The following is a 14,061-nucleotide window of genomic DNA, read 5'->3' as shown; positions in this document are numbered from 1 at the left end:
AGACCCCGCATCCCAGCGTGACCCAGGGAACCAACGCGGCTGGCCAGAAACCCCACACGCCAGGACTACAGCTCCCGCTGGGTTGCGAGAGGCGGTTTTCTCTGCTTTCTGACCCTGCAGCAACACCGTTGCTCACCCCTCCGAACCCCCACCAATGCACCCAGAAGCCTCACCACCGGCTCGGGGCAGCCCCTGCCACCACCTCCAACACTGCCACCCTGCAGGCACCGCCATCCTCCCCAGGAGCTGCCAGCTGATGGCACGGCTCCACTCACCTTCTCCCTCGGTGCAGCCAGGGCCCAGCAATGCTCAGCGACTGCTCTGCTCCTCCCTTGGTTGACACCGACCCCTCCGACGGCTGCCTTGCTCTTAACAGCAGCACCCGCCCCTCCACCCGGAGCAAGCCCTTTACAGGGAGGGGCCGCTGCCATCAGCCTCACTGCCCACACCTGGGGCCCCTCCAGCCCCAGCCCACAGCTGGAGGCCATCACCCACCCCCACAGAGCATCATCACCCCTCCCAGCCCCTCACCTGGGGCAAAGGAAGCACAAAAGGCAGCCGGCAGCCAGCAAGTGTTTATTCAGTCACACACAGAACAAGTCCCAGAAGGGAGTGAGTCTGCTCCGGGGCTCAGGGCCCCTAATGCTGCCCCTGGCACACCTTGGCGCTTGTTCCCGGAGCCACGCTCCTCAGTCCAGCCGGGAACAGTCAGTCGGTTCCTGGAGCAACAAGCTGCAGGGCAGAGCTGGAAACTGCCAAACATGAGGAGCAAGATGCAGGACACAAGAAGACAGAAGAAAGGTGGCAGCTAGCTGACTAGTACAGGGGTAGAGAGAAAACAAGAGATGAGCAATGGGGCGGTGAGAGGATGGGGACAGGGAACCCAGCGTGGATATGCAGAAAAAAAAGCAGCAGGGAGAGAAGAAAACAGGCAGCAGAAAGAAGGAGGAGGAGCAGGACAGAAACCAACAAAGAAGGACGAGGAGCAGCATAGAGATGCAGAAAAAAAAAAAGCTGGGATGGGTGGCACAACAGACATGGAGGGGAAAAAAAAAAAGGGGGGGAGCAGGGAGCTAGACCAAGCAAGATGGAAGAAAGACCAAAAAGCTCCAGAGAACAGGGCACAGAGGGAGGAAAAAGCAACAGCGATGGGGAGTCAGGACAGCAAACCATGGGAAGGAACACAAAACAAATCACATCGCTACATGTGACAGGGCAGAGAAGGAAGAATTAGGAAACAGGGACAGAGACACAGAAAAAAAGAGACCTGGAGCCAAAAACTAATCCTGATGCATACAGAAAGAAGGGGGGTGGGGGTGGGGGGGTGTATTCTAAAACAGGGGAAACAGAGACAGAGAGATGGAGAAAAGACAAAAGCAACAGACTACAAGGCATCGAGAGAGGAATTACTGAATAGTAACAGAGCGCCAGCCAGAAACAGGCCACAAAGCAGCAAAGATCACAGGGGGTACGGGGCACAGAGGAAGGAATTCGCAAACCCGGCACAAGGAGCCAGACAGAGAGAGAGCGAGGCAAAAATTAAATGGTGAAAAGAGACAGACCGCAGGGCAGAGGGAGGAATTGATAAACAGGGACAGGGCACCCGACAGAGCATGATGGAGAACAGGGAAAAAAAAAAATAGCAGCAAGCTACAGGGAAGAGGGAGGAATTAAAGAACAGTGACTGGAAGACAGACAGCGACACATGGAGAGAGAGAAGACAAAAGAGCGATGGGCAACAAGATGGATAGGGAGGAAATGAAAAACAGCAGAAGGGAGTCAGCCAGAGAGAAAGACACCGAGGAAAAAGGCCAGACAGTCTATGAGGGACGGAGGTAGGAATGAAAAACGGGGGACAGGGAGCAGGAAAGAGAGAGATGGAGATCGCAGGGAATAGCAGCGGGTGCAGGAAGAAGAAAGGGGCATCAATAGGAACAGGGAGCTGGACAGAGAGGGATGGAGAAAGGCAACAAGAGCGGCAGGGTACAGGGCAGAGAAAGGGAAGACCTACAAGATGGGGACAGGGAGATGCTCCAAGCAAGACGGAAGATACAGGTGAGCAAAAAAAGTTGAGCAGCACCAGAAAGAGAGGAGTCTAGGAGAAAGACAGGGAGGGACCAGGCCACACAAGAGGGATGAGAGGGGCCCAAGAGCTCGGGACTTACTGCAGTTCTCCGCGCTGCCAGGAGAATTTGACAGGTCAGACTCCTCCTTCTGTTTGCCTTCTCCCTTCCTCTTCTACAGCTCCAGGTGCCTGGCTGTCCTCCACTTATGAGAAGATGTGGGTGTCTCACAGCTCTTACGAGATGAGGCCTGCTAGACACAGAACCTCATTCAATCACACACTACGTGCAGGAGTAGGACAGAGGAAAGAGAGAGAAACCGAGAAGTGAGGAGCAGAACGGAAGGATCGAGAGAGAAATGGACTGAGGAGTGATGCAAAAGGTACAGAACAAGCAGTCAGAAGTGCAGACAGAAAAAGAAAAGGGAGCAGCAAGACAAGAGAGAGAAAGTGAGAGAGGAAGGGGGAGCAAGGCAGAAGAAAAGAAAGAAAAGATATAGAGAAGAAGAAAAAAAAAATCACAGCATGGGAAAGAGAAGGGCGGGAAGGGACTGGGACATACAAGGGGGGCGACAGGGCCCCGAGGGCCCGGGACTCACCGCGGCTCTCGCTCCCGGCACTGCCGGGAGAACTGGACAGGTCAGATGCTTCTTTCTCCTTCCTTCCTCCTGCCCCTCCTCTTCTTCTGAAACTCCACTCGCCCGGCTGACCTTCCCCTAAAAGAATACGCGGGTGTCTCTCGGCTCTTACAAGACGTGGCTTCCGACACACGCAGCCTCGCTCGCTCGCTCGCTCCGCGGCCGTTCCGCGCCTGGGTCCGGCCCGCTGCGGACTGTGCAGAGGGCTCCTCGCTCACCCGGAGAGGCAGGCGCTCTCCTCCTGCAGGGCGAGGCGGCTGCTGCCCACATGCCCTTGACGTTCTCCTTCCTTCCCTTTCTCCGGCCCCTCCAGCTCCAGCCGCGGCGGCTCCCGCCCCGCTGCCCACGGCCGGGAAGGCTCGGCTCCGCCCGTCCCTTCTGGCCCCCGAGCCGTGAGAAGCGCCAGGCCGGGCAGAGACACCCCACGCCAGCCCGAGCTGGGCGCAGCCGGCGGCATCCCCGGGGCAGGAACGGACACGCGCGGCCCCAGCGCGGCCTCGGGAGGGGGCACGGAGGCGGCAGGGACCCTTATTGCCGCGGACCGGCCCGGCCGCAGCCCCAACACTCACCTCCGCCGCGCACGCGCACTCCCGGGAGACGCCGCGGCCGCGCATGCGCACCCCCGGGCCGGGGGGCACACCGCGTCTCGGGGAGCCGCGGGCAGCCCGCGGGAAACCGCCACAAAACCGCGTCTCGGGCCGCGCCGGTACCGAGGGCTGTGCCGTGCCGCGCGCGCCCGCCAGCGCCGCAGCTGCGGGGAACCGAGAGCGCAGAAACTGCAGCTCCCGGCGTGCCCCGGGGAGCCAACATGGCCGACCGGAAGCCCCCTGCACGTGACTACGGCTCCCGCCGCGCCGCCCGCGCACCCGGAAGCCCGGCCGAGCGCAGCCCCGCGCGGCTCCGGGCAGCGCCGCCGCCGCCCGGCCCCGACGCGGAGCGGCCTCCGCCCCCGGTCCCGCCGCACCTTTCCCCGCAGCCGCCCGGCCCCGCTCCTGCCTCGGCTCGCACCGGCTCCTCCTCCAGCACCGGCCCCGGACAGGGAGGGGTCGCTGCCTGCAGCCTCCCTGCCCGCCCCTGCGGCTCCTCCGGCCCGGCCCACGCTCCCCCCCCCGGTAACTATAGCGACCAGCACCGTTAATAAACGCCGGAGATGCCCGTCGCTCCTCCGAGCTCGCGCTCTATGGGCCGCCGGTCCTCCGGTCGCGGGGCCGCCGCCGCGCACGCGCACTCCGGGGGCCGCCCGGCGCAGCCGCACGCCGCAGGTCGCCTCTCCCCGCCGGGGGAACCTTCCCCGGCCAGCGGGAGCAGCCGCTGGGCGAGACCGCTCCGGTGCGCGGGCCGACGGGACCAACGCTGCTAAATCTTATAACCCCCCGGAGAGGGAGGAGCTCCGGCACGGCCGCAGCGCAGGGCAGCGCAGTCTCGCCTTGTGACCCAGAACTCAGCGGGGTGACCGAAGTGTCGGTCAGAGCAGCCTCAGGGCTCTTTGGACGGGTGGAAGGGGGAGGAAAGCCTGTGACAACGCGACACGGGAGCGCAGAGTTGTTTTAAGGACGAAACAGCGTAACTTCGGTCCCTGGGAGACCAGTACAGTAACTATTAAAAGCACACGTATTGTTAGATATTTTTCCTAAACTCACATTTATCCAATTTAGTTTTTCAAATCCTGGTGATAGCAGAAATAGTTTTTTAAAAAAAACCCAGATAAATCCAGGAACATTTCTGCCCGCATTCAGCCGCTCTTCTGGAGCGTACGCTAGGAGCTGGAGAACCCGAGCAAGCTGTCTGATTATATTTACGGCAGCTCTGGCCCCGACAGCTCCCCGGTCTGTCCCCTTGCCAGGAACTAGCGCCGCGGCGGCTACAGCTCAGCCCAAAGCCAAACCGACACCGACCTCGGCTCTGGAAAGCGCCACCTCATCTCCCCCCGTTTTGCTGATTAGGGATATCAATTCAACTCAGACACCGGAGTGAAAGGAGCAGGCGTATTTTATTAGAAATAACTAAATAACAGAAGAATATGGAAAACACGCAGTCAGGAAAGACGGAATAGTGCACTCACACAGATAGGAAAATACAGGGTAACGCATCAAATCCTGACTGCCTGAGAGAGAGGGAACAGCGATTAAAAAAGATCCCTCAGCACCTGCACCCGTTGCCATCACCCAGACCCGCAGGCAGCCCCGGTTACAGCGAGGGTTTGCAGAGCCTTTCCCGGCAAGTGGGAAACCCTACGCGGTGCGTCCACCCGTAGGTGAGGCCTCCAAAGTCGCTGTGAGCGGGTCCACCCTTCTATACCCCAAAATCGGCAAGCCAGAAGAGCTGGCACCTTGGTTTGGAGCGGAAATATCTGGTTTCAATCTCACATTAGATTCCCCCGGAGCCTGGCCAGGGCTCAGGGGAGAAGCTAAGGGAGCTCCTCTGCTTACCCAGGCAGACTAGGTGCAAGGGCTCACGTCAGGCCACAGGGCCAGACTACGGTCTCCACGACCCGGTTATTTTATCCCCACACAAAGAAAGATAAATGTACATTCAAGAGAGCTACGTCTTCCACACCTCTTTCACTAACGATGACATACTGAGTGAGCAGCTTCGGCTCAGGGCCTGTTGTTCAGGCTTCAATACTTCCACTTTTTACATCGGAATAGGTGGTTGGTTATCACTTAGTAAAATACCTGTTAGCACAATGGTTAACAGTTACAAAATACACAGGACTCGTCTACAAGTCAACTCTGGCTTGGCCCTATTGTCCAAGCCTTAGCGCTTCACCCCGAGAGTCCCCTTGCAAGCAGCCAGGACCAACACACGCCGCAAACATTCCAGCGGCTGCCAAAGGTTCAAATCCCACGCGCAGCGCCACGTGGCAGGCAGCGGTTAAAGCCGAGTTGGGCAGAAAAGGAGCTAAATGGGGAACACGCAGTTGGAGAAAGCATCTGATTGAGCACCCCCGGCACTGAACAGATGGGAAAAGGGTGGGCACAAACGCCCTTTTGGGGCAGGGAAGAGGAACGTGCTCCTCCAGAGGCTGAGATCCAGCCGCTTCCTTCCCCGTACAGGTGCGGAAAGAGAAGCACTCAGAGCAGGGGAATCCACCTCCAAAACCCTGCTCCCGACTGCTCTTCCCCCGGCATCCCACGCAGCCTCAAAGGGCGCTGCGGGTGGCTGCAGAGCCCTCCCGCTCCCCACGGCTGGTGCAGCCACATCCAAGTACAGAAAGGAGTTTTGAGAAAACTTCAGGAAGTTGGGTCATCGTCAGGTGGAATGGGAGCAGGTTCTAAAACTGGAGAACTACCAAGAGCCGAGTACTTGCTCACGAGGCAAAGAAAACATCCCCAAAGGGGCAGGGACGCTTGAGGCGACCGCAGCCCAGGTGACAGGGAGATCCCCTGCCCAGGAGGGCTTTCTCTCGCCTCTTTGGCGGACCGCTGCCGCTACTCCTCCCGCTCGCTCTTGCCTCGCAGGTCCTTCTGCATGCGGTGGATGTCTCTCCCTTCTTCTCCACGACCAACTGCTGCAAGAGCAGGAGAATGCCATCAGGTCTGAGAGCGACGACGGTCCTGGGTGAGAGCTGGCCACAGCACCACCTGAACACCGGCCGCCCTCACACAGCCCTATACCCCCGCCCCCCCGAAAAAACCTCACAGATCGGCTTTTCTTACCCAATCGGTGCTCCGGTGCTGCCACACGTGGAGTCGCGGCGGGCGCTGGAGCTGGGCTCGGAGTCGGGCACTCTGGGCAAACGGAGCTGGGCATGCAGAGCGGCGGCCACCGAGGCTGCGCCCCTGCTTACAGGGGGCTCGAGCCGCTGCCGGGACTGCAAAGTGCCCGGGACTGCAGGGCACGGGCCAGGCCCCGACTTACAGGGCAGCCCCGGTCCCAAAGGCCCACGAGGCCCCTCCTCTCCGCTACAGGGGCGCCCTGACCCGCACCCCGCTAACAGGGCCGCCGCCCCACACAAGGCGCCAGCCAAGCACTATCGAGAGTGCTGGGCGCTGTCTGCCCTGAAGGCAGGTGAATCGGCAGCAGCGGCCCTTTCCCAAGAGGTTCTGGGGGCTGGGGAAGCAGAACTTCCCGAGGGGGGTTCCTCATCGCTTGGGAGAAGCTGCCGCGTCACTGCGGAGCAGCTGGTTGCAAGGGGCTGGCGGCTGAGGCCCACCCGTGCTGCCTGTCCCCCTAAATCTCCCCCTGCCCTGCCGTACCCCTGTCCCCTCTCCCTCTATGCTTTAAGCCCCCAGGCCGCCGGGCACCACCAGGTGAGAAAATGGGGTCTGAGGCGGCTCAGGCCGGGGCAGGGGGCAGGAGGGAGGAGGGAGGGCCGGGGGCCAGAGCACGCTGAGGGAAGGTCCCTCAGGCGGCCGGCTTCCCCGTCGTCCAGGCAGAGGAGCTGGCGCCCGACCGCGCCGTCCTTCCAGGCACCAGCTCCCGGGGAAGGAAGAAGGAAGAGGCATCCGTGGCCTGCGGAAGAAACTACGAGGCGAGGGCAAGCGAGAGGAGGAGCGGCACGCTGAAACCGGGGAAAGAGAAAGGGGCTGCGGGCAAAGGGCCCTCCCTGTCACCACGGCTGCTGTGGGACAAGAGCGTCCTGGGCGCTTTTGGGAGGGTCTCGAGGACTCTGGGGCAGGTACTTGGCTCAGGGCCGTTCCCTGCGTTTCTAGAGGCTACCGCGGTTCTCGGTGAAGGGGACACAACTGCCGAGCGTTTGCCCTCGAAGGCCGGGGGCCGCAGACGCCCGCTCGCTACCCGCTCCTCCTGCCGAGGGCGGGGGACGGGCACAACCCCGCTTACAGGGCCGTCGGGTCAGAGGGCTCCACGGCTCGTGGCACTCGCCCCGAGTACGGGGCCGGCACGCTGGCAGGTCGCCAGCAGGACAGGCAGCCACCCAGGCCCAGAGAGCGGGAGGGTCACGCGTCGGCCGTGCTACGACCGCGCGGCTTGGCTCTGTCCTTGGAAAGGAGGGGCCAGCCGGGACTCGCCCTCCGCTCGCGGGCTCAGCGGGGACCGACCCCCTGTTGCTGCACAGAGCCCCTCTTTCCCTCCCGGGAAGTTTAAGCTAAGTACGCTGCAGCGATTTCAACAGGGGCCTAAACAAGAAGCTCCTTCACTCGCTCACTCGCACCGACGCGGACACAGGCAGGCACACGGACACGGACAGGGGGAAAGAAAACTTCCCAGGAGAGAGAGCGAGCTCTGTGCAGCCAATGTCTGGGGAGCCGTCCCCTCCCGCGAGCAAGAGAGCAGAGCCTCGGACCTGACCCCCCGGACGCACGGAGCCCAGAGGGACTCAACGTGCCACGGGCCTTCGCGGGGGACCAAGGGACAAGTGCCGCGACGCGCCCCGACTCCAGGGGGTCACGCTGGCCAGGCCGCCAGCAGGCGGAAAGCCGCCAGGGCCGGGGAAACAGCCCTCCCCTGCCTACAGGGCGGGCTTGGGGGCCAGAGAGCCCCATTTGCCCCTCGGTGCGGGGACGGTGCCGCTCTCTCCTTACAGGGTCGCCCCTCTCTCCGGGCAGCCAAACCGTCGGGGCAAGGGGGCAAAAGGCCAGAGACCCGAGCCCTGCTTACAGGGAGGTCACCTGGCGCAGCGCCAGCCAGGACACCAAAGGTGCCGGCAACGGTGCCGTGGGGAGGCCCCTTTGCCCTGAGCTCCCGCCTCTCCCCCCAGCCCTCTCTTCAGCCCGCCGCTCCTCCTCTCCCTCGCTCTGGCCTCGCAGCTCCTTCACGATGCCTTGTCTTGCTTCTCGAGGAGCTGGTGCTCGGAAGGAAGGCGCAGCCAGGCGCCAGCTCCCCCACCCGGAGGACAGAGCAGAGGCCCCGGCCCCGCTGCCAGGCCCCCCCCGCGCCCAAGTTACAGGCCGGCCGGCCTGGCTGCGGCTCCCCACCACGGCGCGCTTCAGGAGCTCCGCTTCCCGCCCCGGCCGCAGAGACGGCGCTGCTCACCCCCCTTAGAGGGTTGCCACCTGCCCGGCAGCCTGACCACGGGGTGACGTGGCAAAAGGCCGGCAAAAACCCAAAGACCCGAGCCCTGCTTACAGGGGGGTCACCCGGCACAAAGCCGGCCAGGGCACTGAAGGTCCTGGCGACACGCTGGTGCGACCACAGCCCCGGTGACAGGGAGGTCCCTTTGCCCAGAGCGCCCTTCTCCTGCCTCCTCTTGCTGCCCAGACTTCCTCCGCTCTTGGCCTGCAGCGGTACAGGACGGAGACCTCCACGCCGCTCCGCCGCCTGCTGCAAGGGCAGGAGGATGCCGTCAGGTCCGAGAGCGATGCTGGTCCCCGGCGAGAGCTGGCCACAGCACCACCCGAACCCCGGCCGCCCTCCCACCACCCACCCCGCGAAAAAACCTCGCAGATCGGCTTTCCTCACCCAGTCGGTGCTCCAGTGCTTCGTGCAGGGACCGTGACAGGCTCTCATCTGCAATGGGCTCCTGGCAGCGTCCGGCGGCTCCTGGCAGCGTCCGTCAGGGCCTGGACCCTCCTCAGCCCCTGAGGTGATGGCGGTCCCTCCTCATGCAGCTCCAGTCCCCCCCCACGCGCCCTGACGCAGGTCTGCTGCCCCTCCTAGGCGACGGCACTGGCCCCCCACCCTGCAGCAGCTTTGATCCCCCGCCAAGGTGGCTCCAATCCCTCGGCCCCGAGTCGATCCGGTTCTTGCTGAGGCAGCGCCGACTTGCGCTCCCCTTTCCCTCAGGCGGCCGCTCCGCCCCTCACAGCGGCGCTTTGCCCAGAGCGCGCTTCTCTTTCTTCCGCTTGCTGCCCAGACTTCCTCCGCTGCTCCTCCCGCTAACCCTTGCCTTGCACGGCCTTCCGCATGCGGTGGATGTCTCTCCCTTCTCCACCACCAAGTGCTGCAAGAGCAGGAGGGTGCCGCCAGGCCTGAGAGGGACGACGGTCCCCGGCGAGAGCCTGACACGGCACCACCCGAACCCTGGCCGCCCTCCCACACCACTATTCCTCTATACCCCCCCCCAAAAAAAACCCCTCACAGATCGGCTTTTCTTACCCAATCGGTGCTCCGGTGCTGCCACACGTGGAGTCGCGGCCGGCGCTGGAGCTGGGCTCGGAGTCGGGCACTCTGGGCAAATGGAGCTGGGCATGCAAAGCGGCGGCCACCGAGGCTGCGCCCCTGCTTACAGGGGGCTCGAGCCGCTGCCGGGACTGCAAAGTGCCCGGGACTGCAGGGCACGGGCCAGGCCCCGACTTACAGGGCAGCCCCGGTCCCAAAGGCCCACGAGGCCCCTCCTCTCCGCTACAGGGGCGCCCTGACCCGCACCCCGCTAACAGGGCCGCCGCCCCACACAAGGCGCCAGCCAAGCACTATCGAGAGTGCTGGGCGCTGTCTGCCCTGAAGGCAGGTGAATCGGCAGCAGCGGCCCTTTCCCAAGAGGTTCTGGGGGCTGGGGAAGCAGAACTTCCCGAGGGGGGTTTCTCATCGCTTGGGAGAAGCTGCCGCATCACTGCGGAGCAGCTGGTTGCAAGGGGCTGGCGGCTGAGGCCCACCCGTGCTGCCTGTCCCCCTAAATCTCCCCCTGCCCTGCCGTACCCCTGTCCCCTCTCCCTCTATGCTTTAAGCCCCCAGGCCGCCGGGCACCACCAGGTGAGAAAATGGGGTCTGAGGCGGCTCAGGCCGGGGCAGGAGGGAGGAGGGAGGAAGGAGGGCCGGGGGCCAGAGCACGCTGAGGGAAGGTCCCTCAGGCGGCCGGCTTCCCCGTCGTCCAGGCAGAGGAGCTGGCGCCCGACCGCGCCGTCCTTCCAGGCACCAGCTCCCGGAGAAGACAGAAGGAAGAGGCATCCGTGGCCTGCGGAAGAAACTACGAGGCGAGGGCAAGCGAGAGGAGGAGCGGCACGCTGAAACCGGGGAAAGAGAAAGGGGCTGCGGGCAAAGGGCCCTCCCTGTCACCACGGCTGCTGTGGGACAAGAGCGTCCTGGGCAGCTCTGGGAGGGTCTCGAGGGCTCTGGGGCAGGTACTTGGCTCAGGGCCGTTCCCTGCGTTTCTAGAGGCTACCGCGGTTCTCGGTGAAGGGGACACAACTGCCGAGCGTTTGCCCTCGAAGGCCGGGGGCCGCAGACGCCCGCTCGCTACCCGCTCCTCCTGCCGAGGGCGGGGGACGGGCACAACCCCGCTTACAGGGCCGTCGGGTCAGAGGGCTCCACGGCTCGTGGCACTCGCCCCGAGTACGGGGCCGGCACGCTGGCAGGTCGCCAGCAGGACAGGCAGCCACCCAGGCCCAGAGAGCGGGAGGGTCACGCGGCTTGGCTCTGTCCTTGGAAAGGAGGGGCCAGCCGGGACTCGCCCTCCGCTCGCGGGCTCAGCGGGGACCGACCCCCTGTTGCTGCACAGAGCCCCTCTTTCCCTCCCGGGAAGTTTAAGCTAAGTACGCTGCAGCGATTTCAACAGGGGCCTAAACAAGAAGCTCCTTCACTCGCTCACTCGCACCGACGCGGACACAGGCAGGCACACGGACACGGACAGGGGGAAAGAAAACTTCCCAGGAGAGAGAGCGAGCTCTGTGCAGCCAATGTCTGGGGAGCCGTCCCCTCCCGCGAGCAAGAGAGCAGAGCCTCGGACCTGACCCCCCGGACGCACGGAGCCCAGAGGGACTCAACGTGCCACGGGGCTTCGCGGGGGACCAAGGGACAAGTGCCGCGACGCGCCCCGACTCCAGGGGGTCACGCTGGCCAGGCCGCCAGCAGGCGGAAAGCCGCCAGGGCCGGGGAAACAGCCCTCCCCTGCCTACAGGGCGGGCTTGGGGGCCAGAGAGCCCCATTTGCCCCTCGGTGCGGGGACGGTGCCGCTCTCTCCTTACAGGGTCGCCCCTCTCTCCGGGCAGCCAAACCGTCGGGGCAAGGGGGCAAAAGGCCAGAGACCCGAGCCCTGCTTACAGGGAGGTCACCTGGCGCAGCACCAGCCAGGACACCAAAGGTGCCGGCAACGGTGCCGTGGGGAGGCCCCTTTGCCCTGAGCTCCCGCCTCTCCCCCCAGCCCTCTCTTCAGCCCGCCGCTCCTCCTCTCCCTCGCTCTGGCCTCGCAGCTCCTTCACGATGCCTTGTCTTGCTTCTCGAGGAGCTGGTGCTCGGAAGGAAGGCGCAGCCAGGCGCCAGCTCCCCCACCCGGAGGACAGAGCAGAGGCCCCGGCCCTGCTGCCAGGCCCCCCCCGCACCCAAGTTACAGGCCGGCCGGCCTGGCTGCGGCTCACCACCACAGCGTGCTTCAGGAGCTCCGCTTCCCGCCCCGGCCGCAGAGACGGCGCCGCTCACCCCCCTTGAAGGGTTGCCACCTGCCCGGCAGCCTGACCACGGGGTGACGTGGCAAAAGGCCGGCAAAAACCCAAAGACCCGAGCCCTGCTTACAGGGGGGTCACCCGGCACAAAGCCGGTCAGGGCACCAAACGTCCTGGCGACACGCTGGTGCGACCACAGCCCCGGTGACAGGGAGGTCCCTTTGCCCAGAGCGCCCTTCTCCTGCCTCCTCTTGCTGCCCAGACTTCCTCCGCGCCTCGTCCCACTCCCTCTTGGCCTGCAGCGGTACAGGACGGAGACCTCCACGCTGCTCCGCCGCCTGCTGCAAGGGCAGGAGGATGCCGTCAGGTCCGAGAGCGATGCTGGTCCCCGGCGAGAGCTGGCCACAGCACCACCCGAACCCCGGCCGCCCTCCCACCACCACCACCATCCCCCCTCCTTGCGAAAAAAACTCACAGATTGGCTTTCCTCACCCAGTCCATGCTCCAGCACTTCCTGCAGGGATGTCTACGATGGGCGCTTTTCTCCTCCGGGCTCCTGGCCGCGTTCAGCGAGTCTTGGACCCTCCACCGCCCCTGAGGCGATGGCCGTCCCTCCTCAGGCAGCTCCAGTCCCCTCTCACCGGTCCTGAGGAAGCTCCGCTCCCCCCCCCAGGTGATGACACCACCCCACTTCCCCCCACCAGGCGACGACACTGCTCTCCCCCCCCACACAGACACAGAGGCGACGACACTGCTCCCCCCCCCTCCCCCGCCGAGGCGACGACACTGCTCCCCCCCCCTCCCCCGCCGAGGCGACGACACTGCTCCACCCCCCTCCCCCGCCGAGGCGACGACACTGCTCACCCCCCCTCCCCCGCCGAGGCGACGACACTGCTCCACCCCCCCCCCCCGCCGAGGCGACGACACTGCTCCCCCCCCCTCCCCCGCCGAGGCGACGACACCGACCCCCTCCCCAAGGCGGCTCCCGTCCCGTCCCCCCCCCTGTTCCCAAGTCGATCCGGTACTTCCCCAGGCAGGTTCGACTCCTGCTCGCCCCTTCCCCGGGCAGGTCCCCCTCAGGCGACCGCTCCGCCCCTCACAGCGGCGCTTTGTTCAGAGCGCCCTTCTCTTTCCTCTTGCTGCCCAGACTTCCTCCGCTGCTCCTCCCGCTCGCTCTTGCCTCGCAGGTCCTTCCACACGCAGTGGACATCTCTCCCTTCTCCGCCATCAGCTGCTGCAAGGGCAGTAGTGTGCCGTCAGGTCTGAGAAGGACGCCGGTCCCCGGCGAGAAGTGCCCACAGCACCACCCGAACCCCGGCCGCCCTCCAACCCCCCCTTCCCCCCCGAAAAAAAACTCACAGATCCGCTTTTCTCACCAGAGCCGGTGCTCCAGCACTTCCTGCAGGGACGACCGCGCCGGGCACTCGTCTGCTCCAGGCACCTTGCCGCGCCTGGCGGGTCCAGGACTCTCCTGAGCCCCTCAGACAATGGCGCTCGCCCCCCCACAGGCGACTCGGGTCCACCCCCGCCCGCCCCGAGCCGAGCCGAGCCGATGAGGTCCCCGCCGAGGCGGCGCCGATCGCCGAGCAGCCTTTTCCGGGGGCGCCGCTCCCGCTCCTCTCAGGCGGCCGCGCGGCGCCTCACTGCTGCGCGCGCCGTTCCCGCCCTTCGCCTCAGGCGAAAGCTCCGCCCCTCACGTCGGCGCGCGCCGATCCCGCCCTGATCCCGCCCCCGGGCCGTTCCCGCCCCCTCGCCCTCCCCGGCGCGGCGGCCGCCTGCCCGCACCCTTCACTTCCTCACTCCGCGGGGCTCGGACCCGCAGGCACCGAGTGCGAACGGGAGAACCGGGTCCCTCCCGTAAAGCAAAACGGTAAACGGACTCGGCTCCTCAGCCCTAAGAAAAGCTGACAAGCTCGGGGCGTGCCGAAGGCGGCGGGGGTGCCACACCCGAGGCGACGACACTGCTCCCCCGCCCCCTAGGCGACGACACTGCTGCGCGCGCCGTTCCCGCCGTTTGCCTCAGGCGAAAGCACCGCCCCTCACGTCGGCGCGCGGCGTTCCTGCCCTGCTCGGGCGAGCCCAAAGCGCAGGGGGCGTGCCGAAAGCTGGAAAGATGCGCTTACCAGAGATCTGGGAGCCCAGG

General features: G+C 64.9%; 1 long non-coding RNA gene across 1 annotated transcript; it reads right to left on the bottom strand.

Moving 5' to 3' along the window:
* Positions 1-557: 557 nt before the first annotated feature.
* LOC141955780 (uncharacterized) lies at positions 558-3,911 on the bottom strand. Its single transcript, XR_012632747.1, has 4 exons — positions 3,833-3,911; positions 2,662-2,778; positions 2,166-2,313; positions 558-752 (listed from the first exon to the last, which is right to left on the bottom strand). It is a non-coding gene; the product is annotated as an uncharacterized LOC141955780 (long non-coding RNA).
* Positions 3,912-14,061: the final 10,150 nt, after the last annotated feature.

This window comes from Athene noctua, unplaced genomic scaffold (genome assembly GCF_965140245.1).
Source record: "Athene noctua unplaced genomic scaffold, bAthNoc1.hap1.1 HAP1_HAP1_scaffold_619, whole genome shotgun sequence".
Taxonomy (NCBI): domain Eukaryota; kingdom Metazoa; phylum Chordata; class Aves; order Strigiformes; family Strigidae; genus Athene; species Athene noctua.
The sequence above is the reverse complement of the archived record's forward strand: the minus strand, read 5'-3'. Positions and strand labels throughout refer to the sequence as shown.